The 15,421-nt window shown below is 37.7% G+C and overlaps 1 pseudogene; it reads right to left on the reverse strand.

Moving 5' to 3' along the window:
- Positions 1-309: 309 nt before the first annotated feature.
- Positions 310-15,421, reverse strand: part of LOC101047435 (large ribosomal subunit protein uL10-like) — a 207,105-nt pseudogene continuing 191,993 nt past the window's right edge.

The raw sequence follows: 15,421 nt of genomic DNA on the forward strand, positions 1-15,421 counted from the left end.
AAAGATATAGAGATATTGGAACCCTGCACATTGTTGGTGGAAATCCAAAGTGGTGCAGTTACTATAGAAAAATTATAGTGGTACCTCAAAAAATTACAAAGATCACTACCTTCTTTCTTTTTTATTGCATTTTAGGTTTGGGGATACATGTGAAGAACATGCAAGATTGTTGCATAGGTACACACATGGCAGTGTGGTTTGCTGCCTTCTTTCCCCTCACCTGTATCTGTCATTTCTCCCCATGCTATCTCTTCCCACCTCCCCACCTCCCCGTCCTTCCCCCAATTCCCCCCGACAGACCCCAGCGTGTAGTGCTCCCCTCCCTGTGTCCTTGTGTTCTCATTGTTCAACACCCGCCTATGAGTGAGAACATGTGGTGTTTGATTTTCTGCTCTTGTGTCAGTTTGCTGAGAATGATGGTTTCCAGGTTCATCCATGTCCCTACAAAGGAGGCAAACTCATCATTTTTGATAGCTGCATAATATTCCATGGTGTATATGTACCACATTTTCCCTATCCAGTCTATCGTCGATGGGCATTTGAGTTGGTTCCAGGTCTTTGCTATTGTAAACAGTGCTGCAATGAACATTCGTGTGCATGTGTCCTTACAGTAGAATGATTTAAAATCCTTTAGATATATACCCAGTAATGGGATTGCTGGGTCAAATGGGATTTCTATTTTTAGGTCCTCTGTGATGTCAAGCACTTCAGGGTGGTAGACGCTGCTATTGTCGAACACCTGCTGGATGACCAGCCCAAAGGAGAAAGGAGAGATGTTGAGCATGTTCAGCAGCGTGGCTTCGCTGGCTCCCACTTTGTCTCCAGTCTTGATCAGCTGCACATCACTCAGGATTTCAACGGTGCCCCTGAAGATTTTAGTGGTGATACTTAAAGCCTGGAAAAAGGAGGTCTTCTCGGGTCCCATACCAGTGTTCTGGGCTGGCACAGTGACTTCACATGGGGCAATGGCACCAGCACGGGCGGTAGCTGGGACCTTATTGGCCAGCAGCATGTCCTTGATCTCAGTAAGGTCCTCCTTGGTGAACACAAAGCCCACATTCCCCCAGATGTGAGGCAGCAGTTTCTCCAGAGCTGGGTTGTTTTCCAGGTGCCCTCAGATGGCCTTGTGCATCATGGTGTTCTTGCCCATCAGCACCACGGCCTTCCCACAGAGGGACATGTTGCTCTGCTGCATCTGCTTGGAGCCCACATTGCCTGCTCCACAATGAAGCATTTCAGGTAATCGTCCAATAGTTGGATGATCTTAAGGAAGTAGTTGGACTTCCAGGTCGCTCTGTTTTCCCTGGGCATCACGGCAGTGCGTCAGTGATTGCCACACAGAGTTTAAAGACAATGTCACTTCCACTTCCACAGCCTGGCGAGAGAAGCTGTTATTTATATTTTTAAAAAGGTTAATTGGGGTTATATTAGTGTTAGCAATTTTGACATGGTCTAATTGTGTCTTATCTGTTCAATTGTCTTTATTTCACCACACTTACTGAACTCATTCCAAATGCCTTAACTGCTTCTTCTTTCACCTAAACTTGCCTTTTATAAAAGTGGCAATTCTCTTCCCAATTTTTTTAAGTCAGTTTCTCAAATCCTTTTTGCAATAACAGTATTTCTTCACTGGTGTTTCAATAGTAATAAATAACAAATTTAACAGTAACTGATGAGGAGGTGTAAGAGTTGAAACTAACATTTATAGGACAGGTACGCTACTTAGTACTTTGCCTACTTTCTCATGTAATTTTTATAACAGCGACTGAAAACAGAAATTGCTATGGTCACCAATTTGCAAACATTCCAGGTGCCATTGGGATATGAAGAAAAAAACTCCTGCAGCTACCTCAGTGTCTTCACTGACACGCCCAGTTTTGTGCTAAAACCCAGGGCCCTGGTGGTGTAGACACCCAAGGGAATCTCCTGGTGTGGGAGTTGCGAAAGGCGTGGGAAAAGCTAGTATCTGGGAGGGAGTGCACCACGGCACAGTCCCTCATCGCTTCCACTGGCTAGGGAAGTGAGTTCCCCGACCCTTTGTGCTTCCAGGGTGAGGCAACGCCCCATCCTGCTTCGGCTCATGGCTCATCCTCCGTGGGCCACAACCGCTGTCTAAACAGTCCCAGAGAGATGAGCTGGGTACCTCAGTTGGAAATGCATCAATCACCCGTCTTCGTTGATCCCGCTGGGGGCTGCAAAACGGAGCTGTTCTTGACTGGAGCTGTTCCTATTCGATCATCTTGCCAGCCACCTGAAATACATATTTTTAAACTAAAATATTGTTTGTACCACCATTTTTGAAAGAGAAGAAACAATTAGATCAAGACTTTATCCAAGTAAGAGTGAATGGGAAAAATAAGGTGGAGAGTATTGGTTGAATTTAACCATGGTCTTGAGACTAACACAAATGTGTGGTACTGGTTACAGCATCAAGTGGGCACAACCCTTCCCAATATTGCAATGAGGCCTCTCACTAAAACTGGGAAGTGAATTGGTTGAAAATTTGGAGGAAAAAGTTGAAGCATACTGATAAATCTTCTTATTTAGCTGGAATTTAAAATATATTATATAAGGCTCATAAATAATATAATGGAGCAACAAAAACATGGAAGAGTAAAACACCAAGAAAGATATTGTAACCTATAAAAATAGAAAGGGAGAAAGGATGGGTAAAAGAATGGAAAGGAAAAAGGAACAATTTTATTTACTATTCACAGATATTGTTTAAAGAAGTAGGGGGTCAGAGAATTATGTAAAGTTAAAGTTATAGTTGTAATTATAGTTAGTTATAGTTATGTTAGTTATAGTTAGTTATAGTTATGTCACAAATAGAACATAAATATAAACCTTTCAAACACATACGTAATCAAAAGAATAAAACACGCAAAAAAAACCTTAAAGCCACAAAAACATTTTAAGGCATAATAAAATACGGGGATGGAGGAGAGAAAAAGAAAAGGGGGGAAAAGGTCAGACAACGCTAAAAAAAAAAAAAAAAAAAAAAAAAAAAAAAAAAAAAAAAGGCCACAGATGCCACAAATGAAATATTGTGACCCATAATTGTGACTCAAAATATCTGTCATTTCAACAAAAGTCTAATCTACTAAAAGAAAAACATACTTTCACATTTATTTGCCTCTGGATTTCTACTTCTTTCCTTGGGTCATATAATTGGGTCATTTCACATTTATTTGCCTCTGAATTTCTACTTCTTACTTTGGGTCATACAATTTGGTCATGACATATAACTGGGTCATTCCTCAATTATACGTCTTTAAAAAAAAAATCTTACAAAGGCAATGTGGACATGGCATGCCAGGAGCTATGAAATTATCTGTATGCACTTTTGATTGTGTGTCTTTCTATGGGTACATAAGGCCTTGCTTAGTGTGTGATATTATCTTTTTTGTACTATTGCTTTTTTACACAACTAAGTCTCACTTTAGAACCATATGTATCTTTATGTTTGAGGGTGCAGGCTTTATTAAACTTGATTTGACCTGTAAAATGTCTTATTTCATTTAAGGAGTCCTTTTCACATTTCTATATAATTATTTCAATCAGTAAAGCACATATTTCAAAAACTGATAGTATTAATTATTAGTCCTCAGTAAAACTTTGGCAATTAGCTCTTTTAGGATGTGGTAATACTGATTGGGAAATTTACGAAGTATCTAAATCCCTGTTTGGTCTGTATGGTTTGCCCTGAGTGTCATACTGACTTTCATCATGGGAATCACCTTGGCCTATCCTTCCTAACATCCTTTATTAAATCTTTAATATTAGTTCTCATGGGTGACTGAACACAGTCAAACGGCTCTGACTTCAGGGCCTTAATGGATGCCAACTTGTTAATATGAAATATCAATCAAAATAAAAATTCCAAGCGTATCTTAAAGGAGTTGAACTACATTAAAAAATCTTGGAGAGGCTCTGAATTAATTTGCTCAGAATATTTATTTCTTTTCCATTAACAAGTTTGGGCCAACACTATGTGGGTGGTAAAATTTGTTTTTTTCTTAATGGATTACTGATCCTTCATGGTTTTTTTTTTTTTTTTTTTTTAAATCCACTCCCCAAGTCCACTTTTCAAAAATACTAGGTTCTCAAAACATCTGCATACACTTGCAAATGTGGACCTCCAAAGGAAAAGAGACAACTGCAGAATGTCGTGTCCAAAATTGGGCACAGGATTTAGGGACTGTAAACTGCAAATTGAACTTCATGTCCAGGACTTATTTCATCCACAGGATTGTTTGAAAGGTAATGTTTGAAGTTGCAAGTATTTTTCAAAGAGTTTTTACTCTGAATAAAAAAATAATAATAAAGATGTCTAGTATTAACATTTTGAACCCATGTTTACCACATTAAAGAACAGTATTTTATGGTTTTCTTGGATTATGTATAAGAGGAGTAGGTCATCAGTGTCAACAATGTAACCATATAATATAAAATTATTTTTCTGTTATTGATAAAATTATAAGCATGCCAGTAAACAAAATATCACACAATGACTTTTTAATTAAATTGGCACTATCCTTTAACATTGAAACTTAGAGTTTTCTAGCCTGGATTAATAATTTATATTTGTGCTCTTTAGAATTTTTAAATAATTGCTATCTTTTATCTCATTTATTTCTCACATAGCCTTGTAAGGTAATCAGAGCCAATATTTTGTCCATCTTACCAGTAAGGAAGTGGAGTCTCTCAATGTAAGAAGATAAAATCTTGCTCCCTGAGTATAACTGGTCTGGGAGCTTTTCATTACCAAGAGTTGTCTCTCTTAAAGCTCACAAACCTGCTACCTTCTATGCAGGATTTCATGCACTGCACATGTTTGAAACAATTCCTAAGTCCCTTGGGAAAAAGCAGAAGAGATGAAAAGCAAAATAAAATCTTGTTCCTGATCCAGGAGGAAATTGAGTACCAAAAAATCTTTGGAAACACAGACTCTCACAGACACAACCACTTCTAATCTTGCTATATGACATTCAGTCTAATTCTTGCTAAAAACCCACCCACAGAGGGCAAATCATTGCAGATTCACCAACTCCTTTGGCTGTTCTGAACTCCATTCGAAAGTTAAAAGAACGATATAGCCAGTAAGAAAATTATATTTAACCACAGAATATAAGTGCTTGCTGAAGTTTTCTTGCACAGATTTCAATATAAACATAAAACCAGGGATGTGAGTTTCACTTTCTACCAAGCATAAATTTGTTATAAATTTGCCTATTTTCAATTCCAATGTTAATTTCCAAGTAGGACAGTAAGATTTTTCTGTCAAATCATTGTGTTTAAATAATAATTCTGTATTTCTCTGTTTTTACTTCCATACTGACTATCAGAAATTGCTTCAAGTTTATAATGCTGCTTAAATTTGAGTAACAGGATGCTTGTTAAGGTGAAGGTTATTATCAAGTGCCAGTTGAGGGAAAAATTTAAAACTTGAGGTACCTTCTCCTGTATCTAAGGATGAGAACTGCAGGTTGCATTTGACCAGACTGTCTTTGTTCTGGGTTGAGTCCCTTGAATGGCCCTACTGAGTTATGCAAAGGTAATGTGAACTGCCCCCTTTGTCCTCAAGGAAGTTGTAACCAGACTATTTATTTATTTGTTTGTTTGTTTAGTGGATTAGCAAAAACTACCTCAGTAGAACTAGTTACCAGGGAAAGGCAGATAAACTTGTATGAGAAAACTTCATCTTTTTTTGGAAGAAAAAAGTGAAATTTCCCATCCCTACTGTTCCTACTTCTCGAAATTCAGCACTGAGAAGTCTTGTTGATATAGAGGAGACCACAGCAGCAAGGAGTAAGGCCCAGATGTAGGACAGATGAAGTAATCAAGTAAATTAAAATTGCCAGTAGAAAATCAGAATTCTGAGCTAAAAACTGGAGTTCAGCAACAGGACCAAAGATTTTGTCAAGGAAGGCTGTCATGGTACCAGAAGTTTCACCGGATATCATCAGTCTAGCTGGGCAGTGCAGAGCAATGGCTGACTGTGGGAACATGAAGTGAGGAGAGCTGTAACACTGGAGCTCAATGAGGCAACCGCAGCTGGACTAAGACCTGAATCAGAAGGACCACCCAACAGCAGTGGGCCAACACGTCTTCTAACCCACAGCCACTCCTCAGCAGAGAGAAGCAAAAGCAAGAGTAGACTGAAGAGGTTCTACGTATTTTTTTTCCCCGTGGCATTTGGAAAAAGAGTAACCTCTGATTGATTGTAAAAGGCCTTGGAATTGTTGAACAATTCAAAAATTAACGGAGTTTCAAGAGAATATAAACTGCCTAATAATAGGTAGGTGCTAATATGGTTAATTGAAAAAAAATAAAAGAAATGTGAAATTATTCTACTCAAGTTTAAGGTATACATGACATATTTTGAATTGCTTCCATATATTAAAAATCCCAAACATGATTCAATAAATACTTTATAAATTGTATTTGTAAGCCTTTAATAAATAAGTTTTTTCAGGAGCAAAATACATTTTTAATTTATTTACGTGGGTGATTCTTACATTGAGGATAGTTGTGTCATAGAGCTGTTTACAAATCTTAAGAAAACTATAGAGTTCTATATGTGTGCCTACAGATACCATACATACCAATTTTGCATATGATTTAAGGATTTCATGGATTCCCTGAAGCCCATATATTGATCACATAGAAAAATGCTCCTCAAAGTTTGGACTAAGGGCCACTTTTGTAAAAAGTCACTTGGATTGGTGGTTAAAAGTGGGATGGCATGCATAGTGATTCAGACAACAGACTAGCCCTGGCTTGCCTGGTTAAAAGCCTGGAATCGCCGTTCACTAGCTCTTAAACCTCTCTGTGTCTCAGTTTCCTTCTCTTTATAGTAAGGATTAAGTTAGTAACTATCTGTAAATGGCTGCCTGGCATATAGCAAGTACTATCAAATTATTAGCTTAAAAAATTAAAATATCTGAATTTTACCCTATATCTACTAAATCAGAACCTTTAGGCACAAAGCCCTGGAATCAGCATTTTAAACAAGCTCCTTTGGTGAACCCTATGCACTTTCATGTTTATATACTTCTTTGGCACTTTTATCCAAAGCCATGGAAACGTCACAAACATCCACCGAGAACTTGTTCTTCATATGCAACCACTACGGCATTGCAGTCTCTCTTATCTAAATTCACAGATTCACCATCACAGATTCAAAATTGGTTAAGAATGCTCTGTATCATTTGTTTCCATTGTCAATAAAATAAGTAAAGTTACTATATATTACCCAGTATGTTTTTGTTTTCCCTTTTTTAGAGATGGAGTCTCACTATGTCACCCAGCCTAGTCTGGTTATGTTGCCCAGGCTGGTATGGAACTCCTGGCCTCAAGTGATGCTCCTGTGTTAGCCTCCCAAGTAGCTGAAATTATAGGCCCAAGCCAGTATGTCCAGCCCCAGTATGTTTTAAAATACAAAATTTCTCCCGCTTGAACCTGGGAGGTGGAGGTTGTAGTGAGCTGAGGTCGAGCCATTGCACCACAGCCTGGGCAACAGAGAGAGACTCCATCTCCAAAAAAAAAAGAAGGCTGGGCAGGTGGCTCACAACTATAATCCCAGCACTTTGGGAGGTCGAGGTGGGTGGATCAACTGAGGTCAGGAGTTCAAGACCGGCTTGACCAATATGGTAAAACCCCATCTCTACTAAAAAAAACAAAAATTACCCAGCCATGGTGGCAGGCGCCTGTAGTCCCAGCTATTTGGAAGGCTGAGGCAGGAAAATTGCTTGAACCCAGGAGGCGGAGGTTGCAGTGAGCCAAGATTGTACCACTGCACTCCAGGCTGGGTGACAGAGCAAGACTCTGTCTCAAAAAAACAAAACAAAATTTCTCCAAAATGGCTGGGCCACATAGCAAGAGACTCTGTCTCAAAACATAAAAAAATAAAAATAAAAATAAAAACCTATTCAAAATGGTTGTAATAGTAAAGGAATCTTGCATTACGCTCCTCCTTTCCCCTCCTCTGCTCTGTTAAGGGCTGAAGTTCATAGGTGCCATTGTGGTTGCCCTCATCAAATCACACTTCAAGTCATCATTGTTAGCACCATTGTCCTTGTGGCTGAAAGGACTAGTGCTGTCCTGACACACCATCAGTATTCAGCTAGTGAGAATTCAGATTATCTCATTCCAAACAAATACCTATGGAGCACTTCAACATGCCAGACACTAGGGATTTCTCAGTGAATAAAACATTTTATTCTGATAAGAAGTTTAAAAAAAAAAAAAAAGTCATCTTCTTTAAGAGGTGTGACTTCAGATAGGAGGACAGTAAGGATTATCTGAAAACTAAAAACAATGTGGGATCCTGGAATAGATAAAGGAACCAAGAAGGTTGCTAGTGAAAAAACTGAGAAAATTTGAATAAGGCTTTTAGTTCAGTTAACAGTATTGTACTGATGTTACTTTCTTGGGTTTGATCATTGTACTACGGTTATATAAGATGTTCACATATTAGGTAAAGCTGAGCAAAAATTATATAGGGAAACTGTACTACTTATATAATTTTTCTAATTGCCTAAAATTATTTCAAAACACAATGTTTTGTTTTTTGTTTGTTTTTTTTTTTTATGAGAGGGAGTTTCGCTCTTGTTACCCAGGCTGGAGTGCAATGGCGTGATCTCGGCTCACCGCAACCTCCGCCTCCTGGGTTCAGGCAATTCTCCTGCCTCAGCCTCCTGAGTAGCTGGGATTACAGGCATGCGCTACCATGCCCAGCTCATTTTTTGTATTTTTGGTAGAGACGGGGTTTCACCATGTTGACCAGGATGGTCTCGATCTCTTGACCTCGTGATCCACCCGCCTCGGCCTCCCAAAGTGCTGGGATTACAGGCTTGAGCCACCGCGCCCGGCCCAAAACACAATGTTTTAAAATTTAACAAAGATTATGTATTTTTATTTTTATGCATACTTTTTATTTTATTTTTCTTTCTTGTTTCTTTGAGACAAGGTCTTGCTCTGTTGCCCAGGCTGGAGTGCCATGACATGATCACAGCTCACTCTAACCTCAGACTCCTGGGTTCAAACAATTCTCCTGCCTCAGCCTTCTGAGTAACTAGGACTATAGGTTGTGCCACCACACGTGGCTAATTTTCCACATTTTGTAGAGACAGGGTCCCACTATGTTACCCAGGCTGTGATGCACATATCTGTTTAAAAAAATTATCCTCTGGAAAAGAATGAATATGTCAAATACTAATCCCTAAATAACGCTACAATAGTTAGGGGAAAAAATACCTGTAGAAATCCTTCTATGATGTCACATACCATTTCCACGGCAGGCACATTGTTAATAGTTTTAGACTACCTATGACTTGACTATCTACCTGAAGTTTCAAATAGCCCTAAAGCTTACCCACATGGAGAGTGGCTGTATTACTCCATTTTAGTCTTCTCTTATTGATGTTTGCCTGGATCCCATCCAGGCACGGGCAATAGCTCTTGAACACTGTGATTGTGTATTCTACTCTAACTCCTCCAGTAGATCAGGCCCTAAGCACCTCTCTCACCCTAATAGGAGTAACTTGCTGAGTCCATCTGATTTCACATACATAACACTCTGAGGGCTAACACTTTCCCTCTTGGGTTCTCCACACCATGATTACTCAAATCTATTTGCTATAACAATGGCATTTGCTACCCCTAAGTCTTCAATCATTTAACATGTATTTATTGAACATCTATAATATTATATGTCATGTACCAGCAAAATGATGAGAACACAGAAAGTAGACGTGATAGACATGGATCTTATACTTATGGAGTTTGATGAATAAATAGTTGGCTCTGTTTTCTTTCTTCCTTCTTCCTTTCTTTCTTCATAGATCCTGAATGATTACTTCTCTCTGGCTCCTAAAAAGGTTTTTTAAAAAACTTATTTCAATTGTTAGGTTATTATGTAAAAGAATCCTGATTGTGGCTGGGTGCATTGGCTCACACATGTAATCCCAGCACTTTGGGAGGCCGAGGTGGGTGGATCACGAGGTCAAGAGATTGAGACCATCCTGGCCAACATAATGAAACCCCATCTCTACTAAAAATACAAAAATTAGCTGGGCGTGGTGGCATGAGCCTGTAGTCCCAGCTACTTAGGAGGTTGAGGCAGAAGAATTGCTTGAACCCAGGAGGTGGAGGTTGCAGTGAGCCGAGATCGCGCTACTGCACTCCAGCCTGGCGCCTGGCAAGAGCAAGACTCTGTCTCAAAAAAAAAAAAAAAAAAAAAGAAAAGAAAAAGAAAAAAAGAAATTAAAAAATTTTTTAAAAATTAAAAGAACCCTGATTGTATGTGATTGGCTCAGCTCTGCTATATTGGCATCTGTGACTTCTGTTTTCGAAAGATATTGCATTTCAGGAAGTGTTACTGTACACATCTTCCCTGCTGAAACCACGGTTTGTGTATTTGCGTGTGGACATAAATATGCAAAGACTTGGAGGCTTTGGGTATTGCCCTTTCAACAGCCTGCTTCCATGGCAACAAGACCTATTAGAGAGAAGCAGCCTTGTCACCACAAATTTAGGTCCAAATAATTTTAAAGAAAAGATAAAAAGGTATGTCGCAACTCTATCTTCCTCCATCTTCTACATGAAGTAATTTCTCAGAAATATGATCAGTATTTGAGAAACAAGTGATTAAAAATTAAAAGGCTCTGGGAGAGAGAAAAAGTCTATTCATATCAAGGATTTTGAAAGCTTAATGAAAGGTGAAAGAAAACATGATAGGACTGCAATCTTTGACATTTTTGCACAGTGAACAATTGATCCAAAGAATCAACTGAAGGTTTAAATCATCATTAGAAGACTAAACTGTTCATCTTTAAGAGTTTGTACTTTGAGGCCTAAGAGCAAAAAAAAAAAAAACTATCCATTAAGATTGAAAAAAAATCTGTTATTTATAATGTCATTTATACTTGAGCTAGAAAGTCAAATATGGCTACAAATACTTCATTACGTTCTTTGAACTTTTAATGTTTAGAGCGCTTTCTCCAAAACCACTGTACTAACTTACTGGTGGGCAAAGGAAGGCAGAGTCCCTACTAAGACACAGAAGTAGTGCAGAATTGTCAACCCAATATTTTTATTCCTAGTTCACTTGTTTCCCACATCTCTATGCTGTAAAATAGTCCATTTTAATTTTGTTAGATGCAGTTGATCAGAGAATTTTCTAATAAGACTAAGGCCATAGAATTAAATTCTATATTGTTATAGCCACAGATAGCAATAAAAGCTCTCCATGAATCACAAGAAATACTGGATCAGGCAGCAAAACTCAAAAACTACAACTTCATAATTAGTCATTGAAGCTGTCATAACGATGAAATGTAATCAAGTGCATATTACCTCTTTGGACTTAGTTTTACTAGGGAATTTGACGTGAGTTACGTGATTATTTGTTTTGCCAATCTATTCCCTTCAGAGATAACAATAATTTTTATTGATACATAATAGTTGTACACATTTATGGAGTATGTGTGATAATTTGAGACAAGCATAAAATATGCAATGATCAAATCAGAGTAATTCAGATATTCATCACTTCATTTATCATTATTTGTGTGTTGAGAATATTCCAAACTTTCTCTTTTAGCTATTTTGAAATATACAACAAATTATTGCTAACTACAGCTGGGCCTGCTATGCTATTGAACACTGGAATTTATTCCTTCTATCTAAAAGGATGTTTGTACCCACTAACCAATCTCTCTCCATGATCCCCTTCCCTCTGTCTTCCCCACCCTCTAGTAACCACCATTCTACTCTCTACCTCCATAAGATCTTTCTTTTTTTTTTTAGCTCCCAGATATGAGTGAAAATATGCAATATTTGTCTCTCTGTGCCTGGTTTATTTCACCAAACACAATGTCCTCCAATTCCATCTAGGTTGCTGTAAATCATATAATTCCATTTTTTTTAATGGATGAATAATATTTTTCTTTATCCACTAATCTGTTGATAAATACTTATGTTGATTCCATATCTTGGCTATTGTGAATAGTGTTGAAATAATGCAATGAGAGTGCAGATATCACTTTTTTTTTTCTTTTTCTTGAGACAGAGACTCACTGTGACACCCAGGCTGGAGTGCAAGGGAGACGTCTCGGCTCACTGCAACCTCCACCTCCCAGGTTCAAGTGATTCTCCAGCCTCAGTCTCCTGAGTAACTGGGACTACAGGCACCCACCACCATGCCCAGCTAATTTTTTTATTTTTAGTACAGATGAGATTTTACCATGTTGGCCAGGCTGATCTCGAACTCCTGACCTCAAGTGATCTGCCCGCCTGCCTCAGCTCCCAAAGTTCTGGGATTACAGGTGTGAGCCCTCTTGCCCAGCCAGATATCTCTGTGATATACTGACTTTCTTTCTTCTGTATCTATGTCCAGCAGTGGAATTGCTAGATTATATGGTACTACAAGAGTAGAATAATTTCTGTAAAGAATAATACAGACAGCCTAGTCACTGAATATTCCATTTTTTTTCACTTTTAATTTAAAATAGGTAGAATAGAGATATATATACGCAATTAACATATAATATTGTCTGATACCCCCAGCAATATACACACACATGCAAATTCGTGATTTATGTTTCTTATTTTGAAAGACTTGTATCTATTTTGTGGAGACTTTAGGACTCTTGTTTTACCATTTTGTGAATTTCAAAATTAATGTACAAATTTCAAACAGAGTTAAATGAAACTTAAGAAACATGTATTTATTTAACATTTCTTGAATACTGGACACAAAAAGCTGGGAAAATGCAGAAACAAAAGAGCACGATAATTTGATCTTGTCTGTTTGAGGACATGGCCTTGCCCCACAAAAACAATGTGAATAAAGGAATGATGAATGAAGAAGTGCTGAGTATATATTGAATCTGGTAGGTAGATCTAGAAATTAAAATTAGAGTATTAGGGATTAATTTAGAGCATTAGAATCAAAGTCGTGCTTTAATTTTTTTTTAGTATATATATTTTTTCTTTTTTCAGAGACAGAGTCTGGCTCTGTCACCCAGGCTGGAGTGCAGCAGTGCAATCATACTTCACTGCAGACTCAAACTTCTAAGTTCAAGCAATCCTCTCACCTCAGCTTCCCAAGTAGCTAGGACTACAACTGACTGCCACCATGCCCACCTAATTTTTAAAAAAAATTTTGTAGACTTGAGGTCTCACTGTGTTGCTCAGGCTGGTCTCAAACTAGTCACCTCAAGCAATCCTTCTACCTTGGCTTCCCAAAGCACTCAGATTACTGGTGTGAGCCATCATGCCCAGCCCAATGGTGCTTTTAAATTTTGCACCAGCATCTTGCTCTGTAGTAAAGAATCTCTAATGGCAAAAAAGCAATCTATGCTCTTGTAATTTTTTGTAATGAATGTTTTCCCCCATCAGAATGGATGTTCCAGGAACAAAGAGACTGTATCTGCTTCCAACCCAGCATAATAACTGGCAGATAGTAAACATCCCATAACAATTGCAGGCTGGCCAAAAGGAGTAAGTCAAGGGCAAGACCTACAATTTTGCTTAATCCTTTTAATTTCTCAATTTGAAAGTTTTAAACCTTTTATTTTGAAATATCAGACTTACAAAAAATGTTGCAAAAATGGTACAAAGAATTCCCGTATACTCTTCACACATTATCTTGCCTAACCTCAGTACCATCATCAAAATCAAGAAATTAATATTAGAAATTACCCTTAACAGTAAATAATACTTTTATCTAATTTACAGACCTTGTTCATATTTTGTCAGTTTGCCCACTAATGCCATTTTTCTGGTTCAGGATCTAGTCCACTATCATGTAATGCACCTAGCTGTCACATCTCTTTATTCTCTTTAATCTAGAACAGCGCTTTAAACCTTTCATTGTCTTTTAAGACCTTGATACTTTTAAGAATACTAGTCAGCTATTTTTTAGAATGTTGCTTAATAGGGGTTTATCTAATGTTTTCTTGTGATCAAATTTATGTCATTCATTACTAGGAAGAATACCACAGTGGTGCTGTTGTATCCTTCTCAGTGCATCCTATTAGGAGGTGCATAATGTCAATTCGTCCCACCATGGCTGATATTACCTTTGATCCCTTGGTGAAAGTAGATAACACCTACTTTTAAATATTATTTGAGCAGCATTGGAGAGCCTTACCTAAGTCTAGAGGCACACTATGCTTAATTAATTTCTCAGATTCTTCAACAAACCTTCAAAGTCTTGTGTTTGACTTTAGGGAATACCAGACTAAATAAAGACATAGTGCTTACCATGTGGTGACAGACTTACAAGTACTTGCAGCAGGCTGTGAAAAGTGCAATGGCAAATATCTACAAGTGATATAGAAGTAAAAGCAACTATTTGTACCTTGAGAGGGATGATGATTAAGCAGCACATCACAAAAAGTGTTGATAATCTGAGCTGGGCCTTGAAGGAACAAATAACCTTTTGCCTTGTTGAGGAGGGAATAGGAGTTTATGGGCTTTGATAAGCAAGAACCAAGCAAGGTAAGCATGAAAATACTTGGTGTCATTCAGGAATAATGAGAAGTTCAATGTAACAAGTACACGTGGGAGACAGACAAAAAGCAAGATAGAGAGAGGTCAAGACATGGAGGATATTTTTTGTCAGAATTATCAGTTTGGAGTTTACCACATAGATATTAGGTGGGTCCATGAAAAAATTTTCATGGCAGAGAACAAAATATTCTCTCTCTCTCTCTCTCTCTCTCTCTCTCTCTCTCTTTCTCTCTCATAAGAAAGGCAATTATGGTGGCAATGGAGAAAATATACTATGGTGGAGACAAATGAATATTTGAGAACTTCTGAAGTGTGGACTGATTGTAATGGTCCAGGTCAAAGATAAAGAAGTTCTAAACTGAAAATGAAGTACACTATTATTAAAGGCAAAACCATAAATAGATAATTTTTTCAAAAGGCATTTGTACTGAATTTAAAATCATCTCAGTCCTGAAAACTGAATTAATTGGATACATTGGTGCAAAGAACTGACAGTCAGATAGAAATTGAAAATTCAGAAAAGAAGAAAAATCAACAAAAATGTACATGAGTTTCTATGTTAATGAGGACCATTCAGAGACAGACTATTTACTGACAGAGCTTAATTTTTCATGACCAATACAGTGACAGCAGTTGACTCAGTGCATCAAATATATCGTGCATATATATATATATATAGGTAAGCAAGAATAGTCACACCGGAGTCATAATGTAATCAGCCATAATATCCAAATCACTTCTCGATTTTAACAGATTTTTTGTATTGAATAATATATTCAACTAACATAATTAATGTAAGGTGGTTTTAGTTATTATTGCTATTGTTTGTCAAGAAACTGTGCTTAAGTTACCTATTGATTTTCCGATAGTCAATGATTGTATATTCATTTTGGTTTTG

This window comes from Saimiri boliviensis, chromosome 3 (assembly GCF_048565385.1).
Source record: "Saimiri boliviensis isolate mSaiBol1 chromosome 3, mSaiBol1.pri, whole genome shotgun sequence".
NCBI classification, from domain to species: Eukaryota; Metazoa; Chordata; class Mammalia; order Primates; family Cebidae; genus Saimiri; species Saimiri boliviensis.